A 26,494-nucleotide genomic window follows, 5' to 3' on the forward strand; every position below is an offset into this window, starting at 1 on the left:
GTGGGCACTTGTGAACGTCCATGCACCTTTGCTTGCGCATCTCCTTTTGCTGCCTCTCCTTCCACATGTACTTGGGCGTGTACTTGCACATGGTGTTGTTGTTGCGGCTGTGGTTGTTCAACACTTGTCAGATGAGTTACAACAACCTGTGTTGATTCAGGGACATTGCTGCTACTTTCTTGCGATGAGCCAACATCACTGGTCGATGGTGATTGGAGAAGTACACTGACTGCCTCTGAAGCACTCAAGGGCTTTGACTTAAGTTGGCGTGGTGGTGGAGGCACTGAACCCAATGGAGCAGGGGTGCTGCTCTCAGGTTGGTCCCCAGCAGATCCTGCTGCTGCAGGCGTACTTTTTTTTTTGCTCCCAAAAAAAGTGGCGGGTGGCACACCAGCCTCCTTGGTAACTTGCTTCTTCTGCTCCTTACTAGCAACTTTCTTGCTAGAGGAGCTACGGAGAACTTTCTTTGGGGCCATCTTCTTCAGAGCAGGTCAGACAGCAGGCCGCAGTTGCACGAATTGTAGAGTTGTCTGAGGCCAGACGTGACGTCGCGTGACGTTATGCTGCACACACACACCGCTGCAGGACTTCTTCCTGGCACTGGTGGTTCTCTTGAGTCTTGTGCACCTAAAAAAAATGGAAGACAGAGGAACATCAGTTCAGTTATAGAGCACAAAAAAATCGAAAAACACTGCAAAATCAGCACAATCCCAATCCATCCATGCCCTCCATAATGTTTAAATTCAAGACAACCCACAGAAAGACTAGGCCCATGCAAGACTCACTACCCCTGGGCATAAATAAAGGTTGAAAAGTAGGCAAAATGGTTGGAGGCCTAACAACAAAGCCTGCATTCAAAATGGCCACTTGCCTGCCAAGCACATGGCCAGTGCCTGTAGCTGCACTCAAAATGGCCACCAGCCACATGGCATGTCCCTCCCCATGAACACCCCCAAAAATCGAAAAACACTGCAAAATCAGCACAATCCCATTCCATCCATGATGTTTAAATTCAAGACAGCCCACAGAAAGACTAGGCCCCATGCACCACTCACTACCCCTGGTCAAGGCCCCAACAACAGGTCAAAAATCGAAAAACACAAAATTTTACAAAACAAAAAAAACCGAAAAACACAGAAAAATCAGCACAATCCCAATTCATCTATGGCCTCCATGATGTTTAAATTCAAGACAACCCACAGAAATACTAGGCCCATGCAAGACTCACTACCCCTGGCATAAATAAAGGTTGAAAAGTAGGCAAAATGGTTGGAGGCCTAACAACAAAGCCTGCATTCAAAATGGCCACTTGCCTGCCAGCACATGGCCAGTGCCTGTAGCTGCACTCAAAATGGCCACCAGCCACATGGCATGTCCCTCCCCATGAACACCCCCAAAAATCGAAAAACACTGCAAAATCAGCAAAATCCCATTCCATCCATGATGTTTAAATTCAAGACAGCCCACAGAAAGACTAGGCCCCATGCACCACTCACTACCCCTGGTCAAGGCCCCAACAACAGGTCAAAAATCGAAAAACACAAAATTTTACAAAAAAAAAAAATCGAAAAACACAGAAAAATCAGCACAATCCCAATTCATCTATGGCCTCCATGATGTTTAAATTCAAGACAACCCACAGAAATACTAGGCCCATGCAAGACTCACTACCCCTGGCATAAATAAAGGTTGAAAAGTAGGCAAAATGGTTGGAGGCCTAACAACAAAGCCTGCATTCAAAATGGCCACTTGCCTGCCAGCACATGGCCAGTGCCTGTAGCTGCACTCAAAATGGCCACCAGCCACATGGCATGTCCCTCCCCATGAACACCCCCAAAAATCGAAAAACACTGCAAAATCAGCACAATCCCATTCCATCCATGATGTTTAAATTCAAGACAGCCCACAGAAAGACTAGGCCCCATGCACCACTCACTACCCCTGGTCAAGGCCCCAACAACAGGTCAAAAATCGAAAAACACAAAATTTTACAAAAAAAAAAAATCGAAAAACACAGAAAAATCAGCACAATCCCAATTCATCTATGGCCTCCATGATGTTTAAATTCAAGACAACCCACAGAAATACTAGGCCCATGCAAGACTCACTACCCCTGGCATAAATAAAGGTTGAAAAGTAGGCAAAATGGTTGGAGGCCTAACAACAAAGCCTGCATTCAAAATGGCCACTTGCCTGCCAGCACATGGCAAGTGCCTGTAGCTGCACTCAAAATGGCCACCAGCCACATGGCATGTCCCTCCCCATGAACACCCCCAAAAATCGAAAAACACTGCAAAATCAGCACAATCCCATTCCATCCATGATGTTTAAATTCAAGACAGCCCACAGAAAGACTAGGCCCCATGCACCACTCACTACCCCTGGTCAAGGCCCCAACAACAGGTCAAAAATCGAAAAACACAAAATTTTACAAAAAAAAAAAATCGAAAAACACAGAAAAATCAGCACAATCCCAATTCATCTATGGCCTCCATGATGTTTAAATTCAAGACAACCCACAGAAATACTAGGCCCATGCAAGACTCACTACCCCTGGCATAAATAAAGGTTGAAAAGTAGGCAAAATGGTTGGAGGCCTAACAACAAAGCCTGCATTCAAAATGGCCACTTGCCTGCCAGCACATGGCAAGTGCCTGTAGCTGCACTCAAAATGGCCACCAGCCACATGGCATGTCCCTCCCCATGAACACCCCCAAAAATCGAAAAACACTGCAAAATCAGCACAATCCCATTCCATCCATGATGTTTAAATTCAAGACAGCCCACAGAAAGACTAGGCCCCATGCACCACTCACTACCCCTGGTCAAGGCCCCAACAACAGGTCAAAAATCGAAAAACACAAAATTTTACAAAAAAAAAAAATCGAAAAACACAGAAAAATCAGCACAATCCCATTCCATCCATGGCCTCCATGATGTTTAAATTCAAGACAACCCACAGAAATACTAGGCCCATGCAAGACTCACTACCCCTGGCATAAATAAAGGTTGAAAAGTAGGCAAAATGGTTGGAGGCCTAACAACAAAGCCTGCATTCAAAATGGCCACTTGCCTGCCAGCACATGGCAAGTGCCTGTAGCTGCACTCAAAATGGCCACCAGCCACATGGCATGTCCCTCCCCATGAACACCCCCAAAAATCGAAAAACACTGCAAAATCAGCACAATCCCATTCCATCCATGGCCTCCATGATGTTTAAATTCAAGACAACCCACAGAAATACTAGGCCCATGCAAGACTCACTACCCCTGGCATAAATAAAGGTTGAAAAGTAGGCAAAATGGTTGGAGGCCTAACAACAAAGCCTGCATTCAAAATGGCCACTTGCCTGCCAGCACATGGCCAGTGCCTGTAGCTGCACTCAAAATGGCCACCAGCCACATGGCATGTCCCTCCCCATGAACACCCCCAAAAATCGAAAAACACTGCAAAATCAGCACAATCCCATTCCATCCATGATGTTTAAATTCAAGACAGCCCACAGAAAGACTAGGCCCCATGCACCACTCACTACCCCTGGTCAAGGCCCCAACAACAGGTCAAAAATCGAAAAACACAAAATTTTACAAAAAAAAAAAATCGAAAAACACAGAAAAATCAGCACAATCCCAATTCATCTATGGCCTCCATGATGTTTAAATTCAAGACAACCCACAGAAAGAATCAGTCCACCCACCACTGAGTACCCCTGGGAAAAGGCCCCAAAACAGCCCAAAAATCGAAAATCCCAAAATTTTAGTTGCAGCAACTGTAATGCCCCAAACAAACTTACTTGTAAAATTTCTAATCCAACAGTGATCCAAAGAAAGTCAAAAAGGCCTCAAATCCAAAGATCCAGCAGCATCCACAAAAGGTAATCCTTCCAGGTCCACATCCGAATGAAAAGTGACCAGGAGATGGACAAAGCACTGGGAGGAGCCTGCTGAACAGGAACAGGAAGTTGAAGACTATGGGGCACTTCCTTCCTCCCACCCCCCTGCCCCCCTCCCCAAAATGGACTCCTCGCTAAAAAAGTGCAGGCAAATGTCAAACTAAGGAGTTATTCACATAAAAATCATCATTTCTAGAAGGTTTATGCTGCTTGCTGGTGGATTTCTTGTGCAGAATTGCAAATTTATATTTTCGCGCGCCGCATCTCAAATCTCGCAATTGCGAAGTACCGCGAGACGTGATCTCGTCGTACTCGCGTTGACAAACTATCGCTGGCAAGCCGCGATGACGTAATCGCGCTCGCCAATTCCCGCGGGATCACACAGCAAGATCCAAAATGGCGCAGCACTCGCAAACTATCGAAAAAAACAACTCGGCAAACGATGATAAACGCCGCGCGCCGCAAAAATTGTATCACCAACGCCGCGCGCCGCCAAAAAAATCCGCTGCGTGCGAATTTGCGGATTTTGCGGGAAATCCGCAAATCTCGCGGATTGCGGATTTCCCGAAAATCCGCAAAATCCGCGAGCGGAACGGATTTTCCGCCCACGCTTACACCCGTCGTGTAGTTCCCACCTATCCTTAGGATCTGCACATTTGTGGACAACATCAACTTAGGGTGAGGTACTTAGACTGATTCCAGGCATCCCATAGTATATGTATACCTAGAGACCAGCTAACTCACAGTGCCACCATAAGCCCCCCTGACCCAAACAGGGAGCAAATGGTTTCTGGCAACCACTGAACATGACAACCCGGACCCCTCAAGGATCGTGGTAAGAGATCTAGAACCTTTTCGCTCAGTCTCTCGTACACTCTCGTTCTCAGAGAAATATACAGATATGCCAACCCCTGGAAATGCTTCTTTATTTATAATAAAAAGCATCCTTGTGATGTATGTGCAGATTAGCATTGTTATGGATATGTAGGTAGCCCTGTTGCCCCGCGATTGAAGATATAACAATATTTGTACATCATGCGTAAAGGCCTCGTACTCGGTTTTCGAGGCATCATGATAATGTTGCTTGAAGTCAGATATGTAAGCAAAGTAGTTTTAGAGAAACTAATCCAACATTGTCACACACTCAAATATGTACAAAAGGTCACTACAAATAATGTTATTGTGTAGGAAAGAGGACAATGTAAGAAAACGGGCAGCGTTGCTACATGGGCTTAACCCAGGCACATAACATACCCAGCCATCTCACTGCCGATGGTGGTGCAGTCTCTACATTTATCTAACTTCTGCCAAGTGTTGAACCAAAAACCTGAAGGCTGGAATTGTAAGTTGTGTACTTACCTGTGAAATTACAACATTGTTTTTCCTCCATAGCTTAACATTAAACTGTTCGAGGAATGCATTGTGTCCGATTTTTATACTTCAAACCTGTTTTACAAAACATATTTTACTGCAGCAAAGTTTCTTTTGTTCTAAGTAATAAACATACAAAAGGTAATATTTTTACAAACAATTGGTCTCGGATTTAGTCGTTGAGTAAGTGTAATCATTTCTTGCCAACAAATGCTTAACACAGCCCTCTGATAAGCCCTATTCCTCGACCACACGAACACAAGAGAGAGCATTTAGTATTATGTACTTTATCCTCTGTAAAGCCTGTGGGGATGCACTGGACCCTGTGCACACTATACCTTACTTTGGTATAGTATATACAGAGCCTGCTTCCTACACTCACTACCTCTGAGGTCATTATTAAGACTCACCTGATGTCAAATTTGAATGCTAGTTGCCTGCAGGGTGCCAATGATCTCACAGAGTCCAGAACTGTAGAAAATGAAACAAGAAATTAACTCTCTCAAGATGGCTGCATCTCTTAGGTTCCCGTTCAGGTTTCGAGTCTCAAAATTGCCGCTTCCTTTATGCACCGGTCCCGGCTTAGAATCTGAAGATGGCTATTTCCTTTGGGCACTCATCCAGGCTTTGAGTCTGAAGATGGCAGCTTCTCTTGTTCATGTCCAGGCTTCGACTGGCTCATGATGACTGAGCCCACATATTTTAGAATGCAAGGGAAGAGAAATTCAACTTCGGACGCTCAGTCTGAGCGACCCCTTACAACACTAGTTGGGGCATGAATAGGTTATGTGGTTTATTGAAAGGGTACCCAGAGTTTGAGGAGCAAAAACTGGGACAGGTCAGACATAAAAGTAGGACTAAGGGTGGGGTGGGGGTGTGCGTGCGAGCGTGTGTGTGTGTGTGTGTGTGTGTGTGTGTGCTTTTGGTTTTTTACAAAGCTACTTTATAAAGTGTATATAACATTAGCTGTGGCAGGACCTCCCCCCTGAGCCCTCCTCCTCCTTGGTTTTCCCTCGGCTGCATCCATCAGGTTTTTGTCTGCTGAAAGGAGACCATGATTTCAATTCTGCTTTTCAGAATGACTTGACTTTAGTCCCAGAAACAGGGACATGTATTGAAAATACAGTCCTCTGAAAAACAGGACTGTCCGGGGAAATCCAGAACGTCTGGCCACCCTATTTATGAATAAATATTGATTGCAGCAAGTCTTGCCCTCCCCTGCCCTACACACACATACATACCACTCAGAGCCTGCTATAGAGCAGTGTGCCTGGTGCAGCCACACCGGGTGCTGTCCTCAGAGGGGGGAGGTGCTGACCTTGAATGGTGGTGCGCTATGTTTATAAATAATTTATGAGTTTTAAAGCACCCACTTCAGTTTTCAGGCAACAATAAAAATGTCAAGATAACCCTGGTGATTCATGTTCCTGCTGGACATAGATTAGGGCTTTGTCTAAAGTCAGTTCCTTCTCATCATAAAGTAGCGCAGAAGGTTAATATGCCTGCTGCAAAGCATGTGTACAGTGCAGATCACAGAAAAGTATTTTATGTGGATAGCTGAGTGGGCTACTGCTTTTGTTACAGAGATCCTCTTGTTACTTGCAGTTCATACGCTACAATCCTAATGTAGCACAGTGACCTATGAACTATCATCAAGAAGCTGCAAACAAACTGCATGGTATAGGTTAGAATAGAAAAGCATGTTTTTTTTTCTCCAGTCTTGTATTATCCTAATGTTGCTAAAAAGGTTTGTTTGGGTAGAAACACATTCTTATTAGTAAAGCCATCCACCGTGGTACACTTTAAATCCTGAGATTGTGCTTCCTCGGACCAAATACTCAGGAAATATTCGGCCTACTAGTATGGATGACATGTGACTCCTACACCTTGCAATCCTCACTGTCCTATGTAACATTTCCTACACTGGTATACAATACACACCATGTGTGACGTGACCTTGTGGAAGTTCTGGCAATGTCACCTTCAAATAGCTCGGGCTGCGTGACTGAATCTTCCAACTGGATCAGGGACAGGAAGCTTTCAGCCTCTGGGCAGACATTACTAATCAAGCTAAGATGACCATTGGCTCAGCACTGATACCACTGGGCAGATAATCGATAATGAGTTGGTGGCGTTTGTCCAGTTCGCTATTGGATGTTGCCAATGCAACAAAGAGCACGCACCGCTCGAAGCGGGGTCACCCCAGTGAGCGCCTGAGCAGTTACATCATGGGCTACGTGAGGACAGGGCAACAGTTCATTACATCACCTGTCCAGGGACGGGGGTCACAGGGGTCCTTCAAGTGACCCCTGTGTTTATCCAAAGAGCCCCTGACTTCATATAGGACCCCTTTATTTTTTCATTTTTTTATTTTATGCGTTTTTATATAGCGCAGACTTTACCCGAAGGTGTCAGAGCGCTTCACAATAGGAACAGTAATGATACACGAGGAGAAAATTACAAGTGAGCATATGTTACAAAAGCAAACATTACATGAGGCAATAGTGACAATTGTGCATGTATCAAGAGCAAACAAAATACAAGAGGTAGCAAACGATAGGTTACAAGAGGAAAATTGACATGTGTGCATGGTATAAAAGCGTGCAAAGTACAAGTAGAAGTATAATACTGCAATACATTTCAGACACTCAAAACACAAGAACAAATGTTACGTTGCATGAGGCAATGGTGGCAATTGTGCATGTATCAAGAGCAAACAAAACACAAGAGGTACCATACGATACGTTACAAGAGGAATATATAAAGTACAAGTAGAGGTATAATACTGCAATAAATGGCAGACAATCAAAACACAAGAAAGGGAGACTCCTGGTTTGCTCTGGTTCCCTAAAGATCTTCTGGGGGACACTCCCACAGCCCCCCAGGAAGTCGTTGGGTAATTCCTGCTCACACCGGGGCACCCGCTGCTTCTCTGCAGCCCCCAGGATGTTGGTGGAATGATACTCTTGCACTCAGTGGCCGCCAAAGATAGTCCCTCGGAGATGTGCTGAGGTGCTTTGGAGGCACAATGCGGAACCCCTCCCCTCCATGAACTGTGGCACAGATGTTCAGTGAGTACATGGATACTTTAACATCAGGGGTGTGAGGTTGTTTCACCTGCAAAATGTCCCAAGTTCCAAATTATAGTACATCGTGAGTGTTGCAAATGTTTTGAGTTTTCCTTCTTCTTTACCTGGGCAAAGTGTTTCCAGTGCATAGTGAAACATGGCCTACACACAGGGCTGTAGGAGACACTAAATTTCAGGGTGGGACAGGGACAACCTTTTGGACTATCCAGTGTCCCGATACAAATTGACCATTGTCTGGGAACTGTAGACTCCATTACGTTAAAAGAATACAATCGCATAGTTTTGGAGTGAAACATTGATAAAGGCATTCATGTAGTCATAGTTTGCAAGTATGCTTCGATTCACAAAGTAATTAGACCAAATGTGAAAAAAAAAGTTTTTGAATCTTACATCTTCATGCACCAAGCAAACAAAGATGGGACGAAAAAAGAAGAATAAACTGAATGCTCTTTGTGACATGTGCATGTTTGTGAGGGACTGTACAATTTACTTGTGAGGAAGCACATCTTTAACAACTGTCAAAATCAGCATCTGCACCAGTACATGGTGGACTCGGATCTGACCTCTCCTCAAGTATTGGGAAAGAAGGCAGACGAGTGGGTCTGTACCAGAGTGCAACAAAGTTCTCATGGTGGTGCTGACCAGAAGAAGCAAGATTATTCTAAGACCCAAGAGAAAGGTGGGGAGAAATCTAAAGAAAGGAGTTTTCTGATAGTCCTCAAAAATCTTTCTCTGGGGGTAGGTCCCATTCCTCTTCCTGCTCTAACAAGAAACCCTGGTGCTATTTGTGTGAGGAAAAAGGTAAAAGGGCAAAGGATGCTGATTGCTCTAAGTCTAGCACCAATACTGCTACTACTACTTCTAAACCTCCTAGTGCCCCTAGCAATAGCACTGGTAGTAGTAGGGCCTGAAGAGTTTAGCTGGGTTAACCTTGTGTACTAAAGTGGGTTCTGGCCTAGTCAGGATACCTACTCAGGCTGTTTTAGTCTGTGCTGGTGGCACTGAGCTCGCCACCCTTATTGTAAGTCCCACTAACTTGGGCAAATACAGACAACAGCCTCTCATCAATGGTCAGGAAGCTGTGGCATACAGAGACACAGGTGCCAGTGTCACTATGGTGACAGAAAAACTTGTGTCTACTGAGCAGATTATACTTGGACAAATTTACCAAGGAACCGATGCTAACAATATCAGGACAGATCATTCCATGGCAGATTTCAATCTCAGCTGGGGAGGGTTAACTTGCCCAAAGAGAGTTGTGGCATCCCCCGACCTACCTACCTATGGACTGTCTACTGGGCAATCATTTGGAAACTTCAGCCTGGTCTGAAGTGGAGTTTAGGACTCATGCACAAATGATGGGAATTTCAGCCAGTGTATTTGCTGTCACTAGGGCTGAGGCCAAGAAGTTAGTCACTGAGGGAGCCCTGGATGCTGAAGAAATGGACCAGCCAGCTCCCAAGAGAAGGAGCAAGAAGGATAAAGATGTGTCCTCCTCTCAGACTAACAATGAGAATCAGCCTCCTCAGAGAGATGATCTCAGTACTTGTTAAGGAACTGTCCCAGTGGAGCTTGGGCCAGACAAGGCAGAGCAACTAGGGTCAGTGGTCTTTCAAGGGAAGACTTCAGTCTGGAGCAGAAGGCATGCCCCTCTCTTGAACAACTCCGACATCAAGCTACTGCTGAGGAAGCAGGACATTTCAGTGGGTCCCACAGGACTTATCAGGAAGAAGGGCTCCTGTTTTCTGAAAGTAGAGACCCCAAGCCTGGTGCCACCAGGAGGTTGGTCATACCTAAGATGTTAAGGAGTTTCTTATTGACCCTGGTACACGACATTCCCCTTGAAGAACATCTTGGGCAAAGCAAGACTTGGTGCAGGCTTGTATCTTACTTTCATTGGCCCCACATGTCTGAGGACACCAAGGAGTTTTGTCAGTCCTGTGTCACCTGCAAGCCAGTGGTAAGTCAGGTTGCACTACAAAGGCCCCCTTAATCCCACTGCCAGTGGTTAGGGTTCCCTTTGAGAGGGTAGGGATAGACATTGCAGGTCACTTAAACCCTCCAACAGCATATGGACATAGTTTTATCTTAGTGGTGATAGACCATGCGACTAGATATCCCTGGCTCTTGTAGTAGCCAGGGCTCTCCTGGGAATCTTTTTCAGAGTTGGGTTTCCTACGGAGGTATTGTCAGACAGAAGTACTAACTTCATGTCTAGCTAAATCACTGCTATGTTGAAAGAGTGCGGTGTAAACTATACGTTTTCCACACCTTACCATCCACAGGGCAATGGGATTATTGAAAGGTTCAACAAGACCCTGAAAGGTATGATCATGGGACTCCTAGAAAAGCTGATGTGAAAATGGGATGACACGTCCTTGCCTTCTCTTTCCCTACACAGAGGTTTCTCAGAAGGGGTGGGCTACAGCCCATTTGAACTTCTGTTTGGACATCCAGTTAGGGGTCCATTATGTATGCTCAAAGAAGGATCGGAGCAACCGCTCAAGCCTCCTAAACAGGACATAGTAGACTATGTTCTGGGCCTGCGTTCTCTCATGGCTGAGCATATGAAGGCAGCCAGCAAAAACCTTGAGGCCAGCCAGGAGCTTCAGAAAGCTTGACATGACCAAAAGGCTATAATTACTGTTTACCGACCAGGACAGAAAGTGTGGGTGTTGGGGCCTGTGGTCCCAGCAGCTCTCTAAGACATGTCGAGTGGCCCCAAGTTGACCTAGGTACTCCAAGAAGTCCCCACAGGGTACTTCATGTGATTCACCCAAAACCTTTTGTTAACAGGGCTGACATGTGCTTGCTCATGGCCACTGATGAGGGACAGGAGGAAGCGAATGATCTTCTCCCTAATCTCCTCTCTCAGGACCCTGTTGACGGATCAGTTGAAGGAGGAGCCTTGGCAGACAGCCTCACTGATCAACAGCAAGCTGATTATGGACAGGTTCTCAGTTTTCTGGTCTCTTTTCTCTGACACCCAGTCAAACCACCTGGTGTACCCATGAAATGGACACAGATGACAGCATGCCTGTGAAGAGTAAAATTTACAGACAACCTGACCATGTCAGAGACTGCATCAGGACAGAGGTCCAAAATATGCCCGAGTTGGGAGTCATTGAGCCTTCAGATAGCCCTTGGGCTAGTCTTGTAGTCTTTGTACCAAAATCTCACAGCTAGGATGGTAAGAAAGAGATGAGTTTTTGTGTTGACTATAGAGGCCTCAATGCAGTCACTAGGGCTAATGCCCATCCAATACCAAGGGCAAATGAAATGATTGATACTTTGGCCCCTGCCAAATATCTCCGTACATTTGACCTGCCTGATGGTTATTTGCAAATCAGACTCAATGAGGATGCCACACCTTAAACAGAATTTTTAACCCCCAGTGGGCATTATCAATTTATTGTGATGACTTTTTTTGCAAAAATGCACCTACCACATTCTTGAGGCTGGTGAATAAAGTCTTAACAGGTCTGGGAGCTCATGGTGCAGCATAGCTAGCATTTAGCTGTCAGAAGGCATTTGATAACCTGAAGCAAGCCATGTGCTCAGCTCCAATTCTGTAAAGTCTAGACTACTCCAAACCATTCATTGTCCATACAGATGCTTCGGGGATAGGGATAGGTGCAGTATTGTCACAGTTTAATGCAGAGGGCCAGGTTCAACCAGTAGCTTTTATAAGCAGAAAGTTGTCCCCCAGGGAGAAGCATTGATCAGCTTCTGACAAGGAGGCCTTTGCAGTGGTTTGGACCTTGAAGTTGAGGCCGTACCTGTTTGGCACTCACTTCATTGTTCAGACAGACCATAAGCCCCTCTTATGGCTTATACAGATGAAGGGTGAACAACTCAAATGTTTGAAATGGTCCATTTCCCTACAGAGGATGTATTTTGTCAGTGGAACATAGACCTGGGAGTAACCATGCCAAAAAAGATGGCTTTCCAGATATTTCCACTAAGACAATGAAGCCTCAAATGGGCAAGGTTAGCCTCTTCCTTATGTTTGGGGCGGGGGCGTAGGAAAGTAGGATCTGCTTTCATGGTTACCCCCACGTTTTGCCTGGGGTCAGTGTGTTTGACTGTAGGCTGCTGGGATCCTGCTAATCAGGACGCCATCAACTATGCTCTCTGCCCTAAATTGGTTCTGGAAAGTTCCTTGGTACATCCACAATTGGCTACTGGTGTAACATTATACGTCTCTAGTATATGCCATTAAGGTTCCATGGGCATAGGTACACCAGAGGCTCCAATGGGCTGCAGCATGCATTTTGCCATCTGTCGGAGTCCACTTAAACTTGACTGCAGACCTGCCATTGCAGCCTGTGTGAGATGGTGCTTGCACCTTTCACAACAGCTATAAGTTCCATATATGAAGTCACTGCACTTAAAAACTATGTCACCCCTATGGTAGGCAGGGTGCTTGGTTACAAATGTGATGGTGCCCCAGCATGAGCAGGACACCCCTACAGACCCCGGAGTTGAGTCTCCAGGCTTTGTAAGAGCGATCAGCCATTTTAAGGTATATAGTAGACATTAGTTATTATGAGATGTCTAAATAAATAATGGCTGCACTGGACCTGGTCATGTTTTGTATCAAACGTGTTGGAATCATACCCCAACACTGACTCTGGTGCTAGAAGAATGATTCCAAGTTGTGGGGGCTCCTTAGATGACCCCCCTGTACTCCAAGTAACAGCCTTTCAGGGTCTGCCAGCAACCTAGCGCTGCCGACTATAGACTCAATTTTGCCCTCCTGCTGCTGAGCTGAGCTTGAGCAAGGGAACCGCCAGCACCAGTTCTTTAATATACTTCTCCCAACGGGGCACAAGTCCTAAAAAAAAGAAGTGGTTCACTAACCAAGTTAGGCAGTATTCACAGTGCATGCCATCGCATGTGACACAACACATGACCTCACAGGAAATGATATCACAAAAAATCATATCAGATTCTAAGACCGCGCATATGTTAAGCAGGCCTATCATGAGTACATTCGAGCGCATTACAGTTTGCGTCGAAGTTGTGCCAAAAAGTGATGCAACCCTGGTGCAAGGACTAGGCCTCCACTCAAACATTTATTTATTCAAACTTTGCCAGAAAGAAATTGCTAACAAGGAGAAACATGGCTGTATATCTATTCTGCTTAATTGGTTCGAAAGTCTGCATTTTAAAATATATTATGGGGTTAAGGCACCTGGTGCAGTGATCTTTATGTACCCAGTAAATCTCAGGAAATTATGATAATAATGGTAAGATAACTCTGGAGGTGAATGCTCCTGCTGGAGATACAGTTGTTTTGTCTAGTCCCAGTTTTTAATCAATGTAGCATAGAGGGTTAATATGTGTCACGCAAACCACATCATACGATATGCAGATGACAGATTTTTCTTTTATGGGTTATTGATTTTAACACAGAGATCCTCTATTTACTTGCAGTTCACGAATTGTAATCCTTATAATATAGCACAGCGAATTATAAAGGAAAGGACATGTGACTCCTACACCTTGTAACCCTCATTATCTAATGTAACACATCCTGTAAATTGATTTACACACATATGGTTTATTGTGAATGTATAATGTGTATGTGTCATTTAAAGCACTCCAACACCCTGGATTGGGTTGGGTAGCGCTATAAAAGAAATACAACAAAATTGTGGTATTTAAATAGTTAGTTGTGTAAATATTAGGACAGACCAGCACATTGACGCAACATAATGCAAGATAGCTTAGACTATGTTTGATGCTAATTGTTCTCATGTTCCAGGGCAAGGTTTAACTGCTCAAAATAAACATTCCAACAAAATAGTAGGCTTTGAGTGGCTGAATTGTGCAGTGTGAAAGAGTCATATGAGGTATGGTCTGGGCTGAGGAGGGCCAGTATGCAGTCAGCCAGGGCCGACTTTAGGGTGGTGCGACCGGTGCCACTGCACCGGGCACCAAGCTCAGGTGGCGTCATTTGCCTCTGACCAAAATGCATGTGCTGTCCTCTTCCATTTCCACAACATCGTGAAAATAGAAGATGGCCAAATGCGCTCATGTGGTTGCGGATGGGTGTACACGGACAATAAGTATGACCCTCTGAGGATGCCTCCTCTGCTGCTGCACATGCAGCAAGCGCTGCTGCTGGGCCCTGAGTCCACCACTGTACCAGTGCTTGTGCTGTGTAATAACAGCTAGTCTAAGCAGCCATGCACCCTTGGGCTTCTGACAACAAGTCCGAGGGCCCTCGCAGGAACAGCCCTCAGATACAGGAGTGGAACAGACTGGCCTTCACCGGCGCGTCCATCACAGGAAATTGAGGCAAAGCACTGTGGCTGAAAACACAGCTCTTGTCGTTTGGTATGTACAAGCCTTCCTTGTCTCGCCGTTTTTCATGCATTTATGTTTCATTGTGAACAGTCTGCTTGTCAATGTTTTTACTTTACAGCCGGCCCCCTTTACACTGCTGTCCTGACCGATACTGTCTTACTTTACAGCGGTGGACGGTCTGCCTGTGCCTATTTACACTGCTCTCCTGATACCAGAGGCCTATCAGTGTGTCATGGACCCCAGTGCAAGAAAGAAAATGGTCCCGTTAGGCCAGTGGGTCCCAGCGACTCTGTGTGCTGTGTACAGTATGCCTTCATCTGAGTGAAGAAGTGTGGCTCACTGGTTAGAGGAGGCATACCCTGAAGCAGAGGTCAGACCCGGGACCAGGGTTCAATTCCCGACGCGGCAGGGTCTGAGCCCAAGTGTCCACGGACTTGATAATTCTCACTTCGGTGCCTACTCGAATCACAGGTTCACACTCTGCAACTCTGGGCAATAGCTTGCTTAATCTCCACTACGGCCCCCGCGGCGGGATGCCTGGCTTTCACCTTGGGGATGCCCAGTATGAGTTATCTTACAGGGAAAAAAGCCAGGACGGGTTCCCAATGCAAGCGCCGAGATGCCCAAGGGTAAGTCGAGCGCTATATAAGAACTCACATACATATAAGAACTCACATACATCATCTCTCTTTACGCTACTCTTCTGGTGTACAGCCTACTTGTGTGTCTAAAGTGCTATCCCTTATATGCAGTCTATTCTTTTTTGACCCTCTTCACACTGCTGTGGCTTGTGCTGCTCTGGTGTGTACAGTTTTCCGCTTCTGTCAAGGTGTGTACAGTCTGGTATGGACTTTATTTTACAAGGCTTTCCATGCGTATACAGTCTGCCATCCGACAAATTCAAGTGGCCAGGATACCAGATCTGGCCTATCGCATAGAGCTTCTGACTTTGCAACTGGGCCCTCAGGTTAAAGTCCCAGCGTTGGCTCACTATGCTGGGACTCTGGGCAAAGCATTTCATTTCCCCATACCTGGTAAAGGCATGAATCTGACTTTGTGTACTATAATCTGGTGTTCACATGAAGCACTGTGATCCCCTTCGGACAGGTTTGCGCACCATGAAAACTACGAAAGTGGATAAAATGGTGGGTGGACACCATGAGGCATGCCTGAGTGCCCAGACTTCCCCTCGCAAGCCAGGACCTCTGTCTTACAATCTCGGATTTCTAACCACCAGTACCAGGCCTGTCACCAGGCGTCGTCGAAGCAGGCACACTGTTAGGCTATTAGGCAAAATGTTACTGCTAAGAAATCATAGCAACCGAACATATCCTCCCACTCAAGAACCACTCTCCATTCATATCACCTCTGGGCATCTGTGTTCCTTTTCTTCGTAAAGGTCTGATACACAAGGGCCTCACCTGCTAATACTTTGTCTTTGTGTCTGATAGAGCATCAGATGTCATTTGTTTTATATTGGTTTTCGCACAGTGCCTAGCTGTGCTTCACGTAGCCTTGCACCTGTCCCTGTGTGTGTCACACAATGCCTTGCAGCCGTGTGCACCTATTGCATTCTGGGCACCTTTCTATTCCCCTACTTTGTGTGCCTCTAGTCCAAATACCTTTCTTGTTTTAAGGAATACAGCACATTTTACATCTCATGTGCTCAGAGCGCTGTACATCTGAGTCCCTTAACAAGCATTACACCAGCATTGTTTTCCCGCATAACTCAAAATAAAAAAGTTTGTTGGGCGCCCACCGAGATGGTCGGTTGCACTGGGCGCCAACAACTCGAAAGCCAGCCCTGCAGTCAGCAATCAACAAACTACCTCTCTTCCTTTGTGCTGGAAGGGCTAGGCTGCTGGTAGTGGTGGCGGCGAGGACGAGGTGTGAAAACATTCCTGTAGCTTTTGCAGCACAACAAAAGGGAAGGTCACAGGTCAAGTACAGGGCCGTCAGCGTCAAAGCACTCGCGCTTTGACATACCAATGGCCCTGCCACAGACAGAAGAGGGTACATTCTTTCGTCCCCTCGTCTCCCCAACCCTTGTCCCCCGCATCCCCCCAACTACAAAATATAGGGGGGTAATGTCCCCTGCGTCCCCCACACTCCCTACGCCCATGCCTACACAGTTTGATTCCCAGATCTTGCACATTTGCGACATCATTTTATGCAGGAAAATGTATACAGAATTTTTCTTCACCTGTTTACCTTTGTTGAGGGGCGGGAGAGCGCAGTCTTCAAAGTAGTTCTTCAGCTGAAACACTTCTTAGCTTCAAGGTAGGTGATGAGAGTGGCATAAACTATTGGAAAACACCTTATGTTCACATTTCAGACATACCGGAAGTTGCGAAGTTTCCCATAGACATTTGCGAAGGGAGCAAACATCATTTGCAAGCTTGTACTCAATATTAAACATCAAGCGCAGTGAATAAAACATCTTGACCTCATACCTCGACGTTTAGAAGAAAACTGCAAAATTGAAAGCATCAAAGGTGCACCTTGAGGATGAATCAGAGGATTTCGCAGGTACACCCGACTCTAAATCAAGCTCTACCTGCGTGGTGCAGGAGAGTAGGTGTCATTTTTAGCTACCACAAGCAGGGGAGTTGAGCTAACAGTAAGTTCTATGTAGGGACGGCACCTTTGATGAATGTGTGACTATAAGGCTTCCCTCTCATGCCCCCGTGGAAGCAGGTACCCCTTTTAAAATTGGGTTATTCCCTCATAATGCTGCAGCAATATACGCCTTTCTCTAATTCTTTCACATGCAAGTTGCATGCACACATTATTCACGTCTTCGAAGAAAGTGACTTCATCGCTACCCACCCTGACGAAAGCCCAGGACCTCACAAAAGTCGTTAGGAAAGGGCTGAAACATGTTGGTGTTTTAGGGTCACAGGACCATTACGTCCATTAGCCCTACATAATATCTTTAATCTTCCCTGCCACCGCACGAATAAAGGATACCTTTGGAGTGGGTGAGGAATGTTATCTTTAAAGTTACGCCCCCATACACTCAGTCATCATTAGTGCTCCCCGGAATATGGTCGAGCCCACTCTGACCTTTAGGAGTTGGGGTGAACCCGATGATAAAGCATGTCACTACTAGAGTGAGTGAGGGTTGTATAAAGAAAAGGGTCTTCTTCCCTTCCCACCCACAATAGTGGGTGTTTTTGCAGCCCGGCATCCTGGCCATCACCTTTTCCAAAGGAGCCATCCTGGTTCCGGAGGGATACCTTTGTGTTTTTGAGTATATGTCAGGGAGAACGTATCCCTTCAATCCTCTTTACTGAGTACCTCTCTACCCCCCTAGGATGCCCACCGGGGTTCCCTGACCTTGTGTATAAGGTCATTCCACAGGACCCACGGTGACAGTAAGGTGCAATATCATTCGACAGTCTGTCCATAGTGCATAGTGTGCGTGGGTCCAGTTCATGCGTTGAAACACTTGTATGTTGACGTCCCCGTGGGCGGTAGACACACCACCATTATTAACCTCTGAATCTGATGGGAGTTGGTGTTTGCACAACATGCTTCAAGGCAACCCACAACCAACAATGCTTGTCCCTAAGCCATCTTTACCCGTAGGAGGGAACAAAAAAACACATGCAGGGACGCGGCACTAACAACAGGGGCAAGGGGTGTGGTCGTGGGTGCGGGAGCATTGGCCAACAAGTTGAGAGACCACTGGCTGGGGTTTGCAGCATTGCCACAGTGGCCGGAGGGCAAATAGTGTTAACGTCTTGGTAGGTGGACACCATTGCTTGGCAAAGTGTTGAACCCAACTCTAGGGTCCAATTAAAGCCAATGTGCTATAAAAGGGGGATTTATTAAATCTATCTGCAAATTTGCCTGGAGTGCGCTGTGCCCATGAATCTAACAAGTACCTTAAAGCCAATACATTAACATCACATGCCCAATCCATCATCAAGCTACAATAGGAAGTGATCAAAGCAACACTTTTCATATGCCATTTCCCAAAAATTAAACTTTTCTGTGGTACTTTTTCTAGATGTGTAAATATTTCTAGACACAGTTCTGATTTCATTACATCTTATGTATGTGACTTGCAGCTTTCAGCACACTCACACGCATTCTTGCTTGTACATCAGATGTACATACGTATGGTGGACGTTGCAAAAAATACAAAGAAAATGCAAAATGGGCTCAGTATTACTAACCCTACCCAATGCACAGGGTTTTAAAAAGTTACTAAATTCCACTTTTTTCAAATATTTACTTTTTTAATCTGGCCAACGACTCACAACTCATTCCACCCCTTCTTAAACTGATGTGATTTCTAGTTTTGTTCGCGCATTTCACACCACTGTGGGCTCAACGTACACCAGGTTGATGTAAAAAGGCTTTTATGCCCCTTAAATATAATTTGTGGGCGTTCACAAAATGTGCACTGCATGTCCTTGATGAATCCTCCGACTCCATTTCCATAGTAACACTCCTATGGCCTCCCACCCATTCACAATTACTCACATCCTACTCAGTGCATAATTTGAAAAACAATAGGGGGCATATTAGCAATAAATAGCGATATTTATCGCTAAATGTGCTTAGCGCATTTTTTTCTATTGCCGCCTATCACCGGATATTATTGCAGAGATAACGTGCTATTAGCAACGTTTATCTCTAATGCGATACAATATCTGGCGATAGCGGCTCAATGCGTGAATATCGCTGGAAATCCAGCAATATTCAGGTATTATCCTAATGGGGACCTAACATGAATATCCACATCCCATTGGATATACAGGATAAGTCATGGTCTGAGCAGGCGTTAGGTTCTAGCGATAATCGCGCTTAGCGCAATTTTTTTTATCGCTTCACCTGCCTTGCTAATAGGCGATAGCTGTGTTAACGACTGCTTTCCATCGCTAACAGGTTGGGTACGCCCACTTTGCATGTCATTACCGATAAATATCGCTGACATGCAAAGCGGGCCTCAAACCTGTAGCTATCGCCTAAAAGCTGTCGCTAACTGCTGTTAGCGACAGCTTGCTGATAGGGCGATAGAAATATCGCCGCTTTAGCGGGAAAACGTCCATCTAAAGCGGCGATATCGCCCTTGTTAATATGCCCCTAGGTTCCAGGGCCCAAAGCGTGGCTCCGAAGCTTGTGTTGAATCCCAAGGCTGCCTCATCTTGATTCCACCTCATACCTCTTTTATCCACCTCCCACACTCCCTCCCTCTTTCTCTCACTCTTGTCCCTCTTTCTCTCACTCTTGTCCCTCTTTCTCTCACTTTTGCAGGTTCCTTTTCATCCCAGTTTAACCCCTTTCTCGCTGTTTTTCACTCCTCCCCCCACCTTCTTTGGTGTTTTTCTCTCTTGCTCTGCCTGAAATTCGAATGTGGTGAAAATATGTCCCGGCCCCCAAAAACACCGGCTTAAATTAAGCTGTAATCTTATTCATGTGTAAATTGGACATCGCTTGCTTTAATTACACATACTAACTGAAACAATTTAGATGTCTGCAAGCATAAGTACAACACCTCCGGCTTTGAAAATTGCCTACTACGCGTGTGTATATTACAAAAATGACAAACTTTTCCAGGCTTTACATTTTTAACTTTCGCTGCACTTCTTCCATGACTGGCTCATGAAACAAGTAGAGGTAAATGCAATAGATTTGCACCACATGACCCTCCGAACGGCACATGTAACGTGTGTGGCTTCCACAAAGGTCATGTTAAACATTCATAGGAATCATCTGCACTGGTATTAAGAGGTAACAGGCTCATGAAAGGAAGTGTGAATGTCCTTTCCCAGACAAGGACCACAAACTGTGCCTGACCCTAACATGGTCCAGGCAACCCAGAAAGTCTCACCGCCCAGAAACAGCCCTGGCTCCCTGAAGCTGTCAATCATCAGATCCCACATACCATTTAGAATGATTTAAAGACCGAGCGTGTAGTCTGCCCACCTCATAAAACCAGCTTGAGTCATGCAAAACTAGCCTCGATAATAATCAAAGAAAGAGTTTGAGAGTTTGTTGTCAGAAAACAAAAGCCTTTGCTGAGCAGGAGCATCAAACATGGCGCCTACTTGGCAAGGAGCCACTAGCTTCAATGGTGCCACCACAGCAGTGACCCTTTCGAAGGCAGAGATTCTGCCTAAATCTGCCTGAATGAGGCTATGAGTGACTGCAGCCGAGAACCAGAGACTGCCAGCTCAGAACGAGGCGCACACCCAGCGTGGATGGAATCTGCCAACTGGGAAACCTGGAGAAGGATAAACTGAGAGACACTTTCTCCTACTCTGAGCTGCCCTTGAGGACACTCGAGACCACTAACTCTGCACACTCAGTGAAAGGAAATATTCACTGGGTAAAGCGAAGAAATGTAACTGTGCGTCATCCTAGGATCCCTGCCAGAGGGAGCAGTGAGGCCAACGTAACACATCACATCTTGCCACCGAAGATGTCACAGGGGTTCGCCAGCCTGCCCGGTCAGCGGAAGCTCTGACTTCTTCTCCCTTCTTGGACCACCTTCTGCCATACTTAAGATCCCGCCTCCCGGTCAGCGGAAGCTCTGACTTCTTCTCCCTCCTGGACCACCTTCTGCCATACTTAGAGATCCTGCCTCCCGGTCAGCGGAAGCTCTGGCCTCCTCCCCCCTCCTGGACCACCTCCTGCTGTACTTAGAGATGCCACCTCACTGCAGGCGCAGTAGATGAGCCAAAGCCTGAGCAGTTTGTCGAGTGGGCACCATGTTACGTGTTGGTTTTTAAAACATAAATAAAAGGCATTGGCATTTATAATGCCAATAGCTTAAACTCTTGCAAATGCGGGACCTATTGGATTGCAAATGCTTGTTTTGTCTGTGCTCGGCAAACCTCTTTCTTCTACTGAAACAAACCCCCAGTGGAAGTTTCTTTCAGTGAAAAAACCAATGCCCCTGAAATGCAGGGAGTTTTTCCCTGTATGCGAGAGCCACTTTTTGGCCCGATGCCTGGGGCTTCAATGCTTTGAATTGTGGTCCTGAGCAGGGAAATCCAGCGATGGATGCATTCCATAAATAGGAAGGGGCAGCGGTCACTGCTGCTAAGGGACTGAGAGGTGCACTGGGCACCTGGTCAATGGTTTTACTTGGCAAAGCTAACTCAAGGTCCACCATCTGAACCACTGTGGTTAACCATCTCTCAGTGGGCAGGGGAGCCATGAGGTTGGCAGACGGGGCATCCGCTCTTTTTGTGATGTATGCCCATGTTAGACCTGGCGCTCTTCAGTTAGTGTTTCCCTAAATGTTTTGCTTTTCCTACTGGGGTTTGCTGATTCTCTTTTAGTGGCCTAAGGGCTCTGGGCACTTTCCCACTGTACATGTGGCATGAAAGTGCGGGCACCCTTCCTACACATGTTATGAAGTGGGCCTTACCTGATGTTTCTAAACATGTGTCAGGCCTGCCATTGCAGGCGGGTGTATGCGCACTGGCACCTATGGTGGTTTTAAACATGAGTCCAGCGTGCCAATGTTGACCGGTGTATGCGTAATGCACTTATGCTCAGGGTGGCTTTGCTAAATCAGCAGCTTATCCTGAGGGGACCTTTCACTACCATTAAAGCACCCCTAAGGTAAGTCCCAAGGGGTGAAGTGTACCCTGCCCATGTAGTGAAGAATACCCATGTGTGTTTTACCTCCTTATGAGGTTTGCTTTTCCCATAGGTTAACATGGGGGATGGTTGAAATGACTTCAAGCTGCAAGAGTGGCTTACAGTGGAACACCCTCAAGATATTTCCTATCATTGGATTCGCAATGACAAACCCTTTCCTGTGGTAAAGGTGGTTTTGTCATTACTAGCTTAAAAATGCCACTTCTAGAAATTAAAAACTCTTTGTGTGCCTTTTAGTTTGACTCCATCCCACACTGGAGGCTAAGGTGAGCACATCTGTGCATTCCCCAGCAACAGCTGTAAACATTGGGCATTCAACTGGAACAACAGACCTCAGACATTTGATGGGCTAGCTGGATAGATTGGAGAGAGAGGTTTTGTCACTTGACCTCTGAGAGCCAGATCATGGCTCCACTAAAGATTAAGTTTGGCATTCCAAATCCTTGTGGCAGACAGGACTGAAATTTAGGAGAGACATCTGTGTTTCAAAGGGAGACTCTCTAAACCACCCCCAACTTCAAAGGCATACTACAGTATAACTACTGGTGTCATCCTTCAGCCGGAGAGAGATACCCTTGTGGGGATGTGGGACTATGTGGTGCACACTGCCAGAGCAATCTGTTGTGCACAAGGAGGAATTACTGTCAGTGGTAGGGGCCATGCACCCATCCTGAATAGTGCCGAGCCTGGACTGACTACCTGCTGCCGTGTGGCCCCCTGAAGTGTGTTCTCCAAGGGCTTGTTGGCTTACTCCCTGTTCTTTTGGGGAGATCTCAGGGACATCAAAGACCTCCTGCGAGAACCCATACTATCTACTTGTGATATCTGGAGAGTGGTACCCTCTTAAGTGCCTACAGTGTCTGCTGGATCTCAGCTAGTAGCGCAGCTTTAGCGTGCAAATAATAATTATGCATGGAGAATGGATTGCCTTGTGCGGCACCCCAAAAGCATTGCCTGCATCTAAGAAGTGAGGTCCCTGCATCGTGGGGACCTCAACACGCATAAGCGTCTTGTTGGTTATGAGCAGATTCACCTGTTGCAGGATCCAGTGTGGCCCGATTTGGCGATCGTGCTGCATCTCTCTTGTGCGACATGCCGACTGCATGCTCATTGCTTGCGGTTTCCGTTTCATACATTGTGGCCTTCGGTGGTGAGGGTGTAGCTGTAGTATTGCCTCATCCTACCTCGTGTGGCACTGAGGAACATGCGTCTGTGTGTGTGACCGGAATTGCCTGGTGTGACCTGTATCAACATTCCCCAGGTGTGTGCCGTCTTTATGGGGAGGTATGGAAATTGCAACTCTTCGTTGTGCTTTACTGGTATTGTTGACTGTGATCCATATCAAAGCTCACTGGACGTTGTGCCTCATTTCCAGGGAGGCAGGAACTTTGCAACTCTTCATTGTGTGTGACCGGAGCTGTCTGGTGCGACTCAGAGTGAAGCACACCAGACGTTGTGCAACATTTCCAGGGAGTTAGTCAGTTTGCAACTCATCATCATGTGGAACCGGAAGTGTTTGGTGTTGCTCGCATCACCGTGCACCAGACGTTGTGCCCGGATTGCCTGGTTGCTATTCTGTTCGATGTGTGCCTGACGGGGTGCCTCTTTCTTCCGAGAGGCTCCCCGGCTACATTTCTCATGCATCAATTGTTCCCTTTTGGGCCCTCAGTACAGCCGACCAACTACCCTCTCCTCACCTGGGCCCCAACGACATTGTGCTGTCAGATCTTATTGCCTGGATCATGCCTGGGTATTGAGAGTGAATGACAAGGATGAAGACTGCATGACCACTCCCCATCTGTGCTTCACAGAACTGGGCTGGTGTCAGATGGCCCTTGTGGACCCCTTTTGAGTGATCGACTATTGCCCTTAGCACACTTCTGCTCTGCATCCTGTGAGTGAACTTCCAGAGTGGTGGAAAAACCCCCATTTGACCACTAAAATCCTAATTAGCCCTGCTACCTACCCCCTTCGTCTTCTCTGTGACCCTGACTAAGTGTGACTTCGGCCACTTGTGGTCTAGTATCTGGAGAGGAGGGCTGGTTATCTCCAATCCATGGGCAGAGGGTAGTCGGCATGAGTTGGATGGTAAAGGGAGGCTTGGACCACGGGGTCTGCAGTGTGTTATCAATTACCTGCCGGATATCAGTTACATCGCATTACTGTGCTGTGTGTGTAGGTGTGTGAGTGCATTCCATAAGGATCTGTCCGATATCCGTTGCTCCGTGTATTGATGCTGAGTGAGTGTGTTTGTGTGTGGGACTGACAGTCAGTCTGTGGACTGCCTATGATTAACGAGACTATCCGGCGGTACTGAGTTACACGTTCATTTCTTGCCAGAAGAACACTACGTTTGAGATTGATCTTAACCGCGCAGCCTTGCCCCGCGGTGCTGCTGAAAAGTGTTATCATTCTTTGTATGTACCTATTTATGATATCATTGTTATCTGGGTGCTCCCTATAACTGTGTGGTATTGAATTATAAGAATTGTTAGGGTGGGCCTAGGTTTGACAACGTTTTATACTGCCTAAAGGTGCTGGGGAGGGTAGAATAAGATCTTTCCCAAGCGTGTATACTACTGATGTCATTCGTAGAAGGCTGGGCTTAGTACTGCTAGTAATATTTCCAAGTGTGATTTATGCCAGAAATATATGATGTTCATGTTGTGTTTATTAAAGTGTGTTGATACAAACATTATTTACATACTCCACAGTGTGAAGTCTCATTTGTGATGCTCAGTGTATTTATTGTGTAAGAGTGCTGTGCCAATGCTTCACACAATTGCCTCTGTTGTAAGTCTGACTGCTCAGTGCCAAGCTACCCATGGGTGAGTGCAAGTTATACAGTGAGTGTAATCACCGCCCCTGAAGGGGATGGTAGGTTCTGCCTGGCTGGGGCAACCAGTAAGTGTCAGTTCCACATCTGCCTCCATCTAAATGAGGCCAATACTCACTGAAACTGCCTGGAAACTGAAAGAACCCAAGACCGGACAGACAGCAATATTTAATGCATTTTCCATGTTTACTTTGACAACATGTACCTAACTTGTCATAACAATAAGGTACTTTGCATTGTGGTGAGGCTGTAAGGTGGCGTCCCCCCAACCGACATCGCAGTGACGCTCTGGTCTGGTATTCTGTAAGATCACAGGCAGATGTAAAGCCATATAAACCCTCCTTCGTCCAGGGCTTGAGTTTGTATCCTCTCTTGCATGTATTCTGAAGGCAGAGGGGGTGGCTCGTTGCTCTACCGTGGTCATTACCCCTACACACTGGACATGTATTTGTATGGATTATTTACCACATGCCTATGTATCTGTGATATTTACCTTGTAAAGCGCTCTGATACCCGCAAGGGTCTTGTTCGCGCTATATAAACCTTCACAATAAATAAATAAATGTATGAAAGGACGGTCCTGACTATTTTCTGTCGGTAGCCATGTTGTTTTGCAGTTAGTCTGCTGCTCTGTACCTCCAAGAGTGCACAGGGTTATGATGGCCTGCTGTGCCTTGCAATGCCCTCTAGGAAGTATCGAGGATAATCCACAACAGACAAAGAAAGCTCATTTGTCACCTGATTTTGTACAGAATGTTCTATTGCGGAAGAGTCCCCTCCCCAGTGACTCTCAGCAGCAGACTGAATGTCCAATGTAGTCTGTCTTCAGTGGCCATGAAATTGCATCTGAAAGCTGGGTCGTCATTGGACGTTGTCGCCCTAAATCAAATGAACTGACACACAGAATCAACACCTTTGTAAACACAACTGAACTAACACTAAACGAAAGGCCAAATCGTGGGCCTGTGGACGCAGCGGAGCCACAATGTTCTTGGCTTTAGATTCTGTTGTAAAAACAGCTGGATTGTGACCAAGGGCATTGTCTGCACACTGTGACCGCTGCCAGTCCAGAGACGTTTTAAGGCATGGGCAAAGTGGCCAGTTGCCCAGGGCCCCCACCTTCCAAGGGCCCTGCTGGGAAAATGAACATTCTCTCTCTCTCTCTCTCTCTCTCTCTCTCTCTCTCTCTCTCTCTCTCTCTCTCTCTCTCTCTCTCTCTCTCTCTCTCTCTCTCTCTCTCTCTCTCTCTCTCTCTCTCTCTCTCTCTCTCTCCTTACTGGAGCATCTTCCTTTCCCTGGAGCAATCAGAGGAATTTCACCACCCAGGAGCTGCAGTCAAACACTTCTATATTCTTCAGCATACAC

This window comes from Lissotriton vulgaris, chromosome 9, assembly GCF_964263255.1.
Source record: "Lissotriton vulgaris chromosome 9, aLisVul1.2, whole genome shotgun sequence".
NCBI classification, from domain to species: Eukaryota; Metazoa; Chordata; class Amphibia; order Caudata; family Salamandridae; genus Lissotriton; species Lissotriton vulgaris.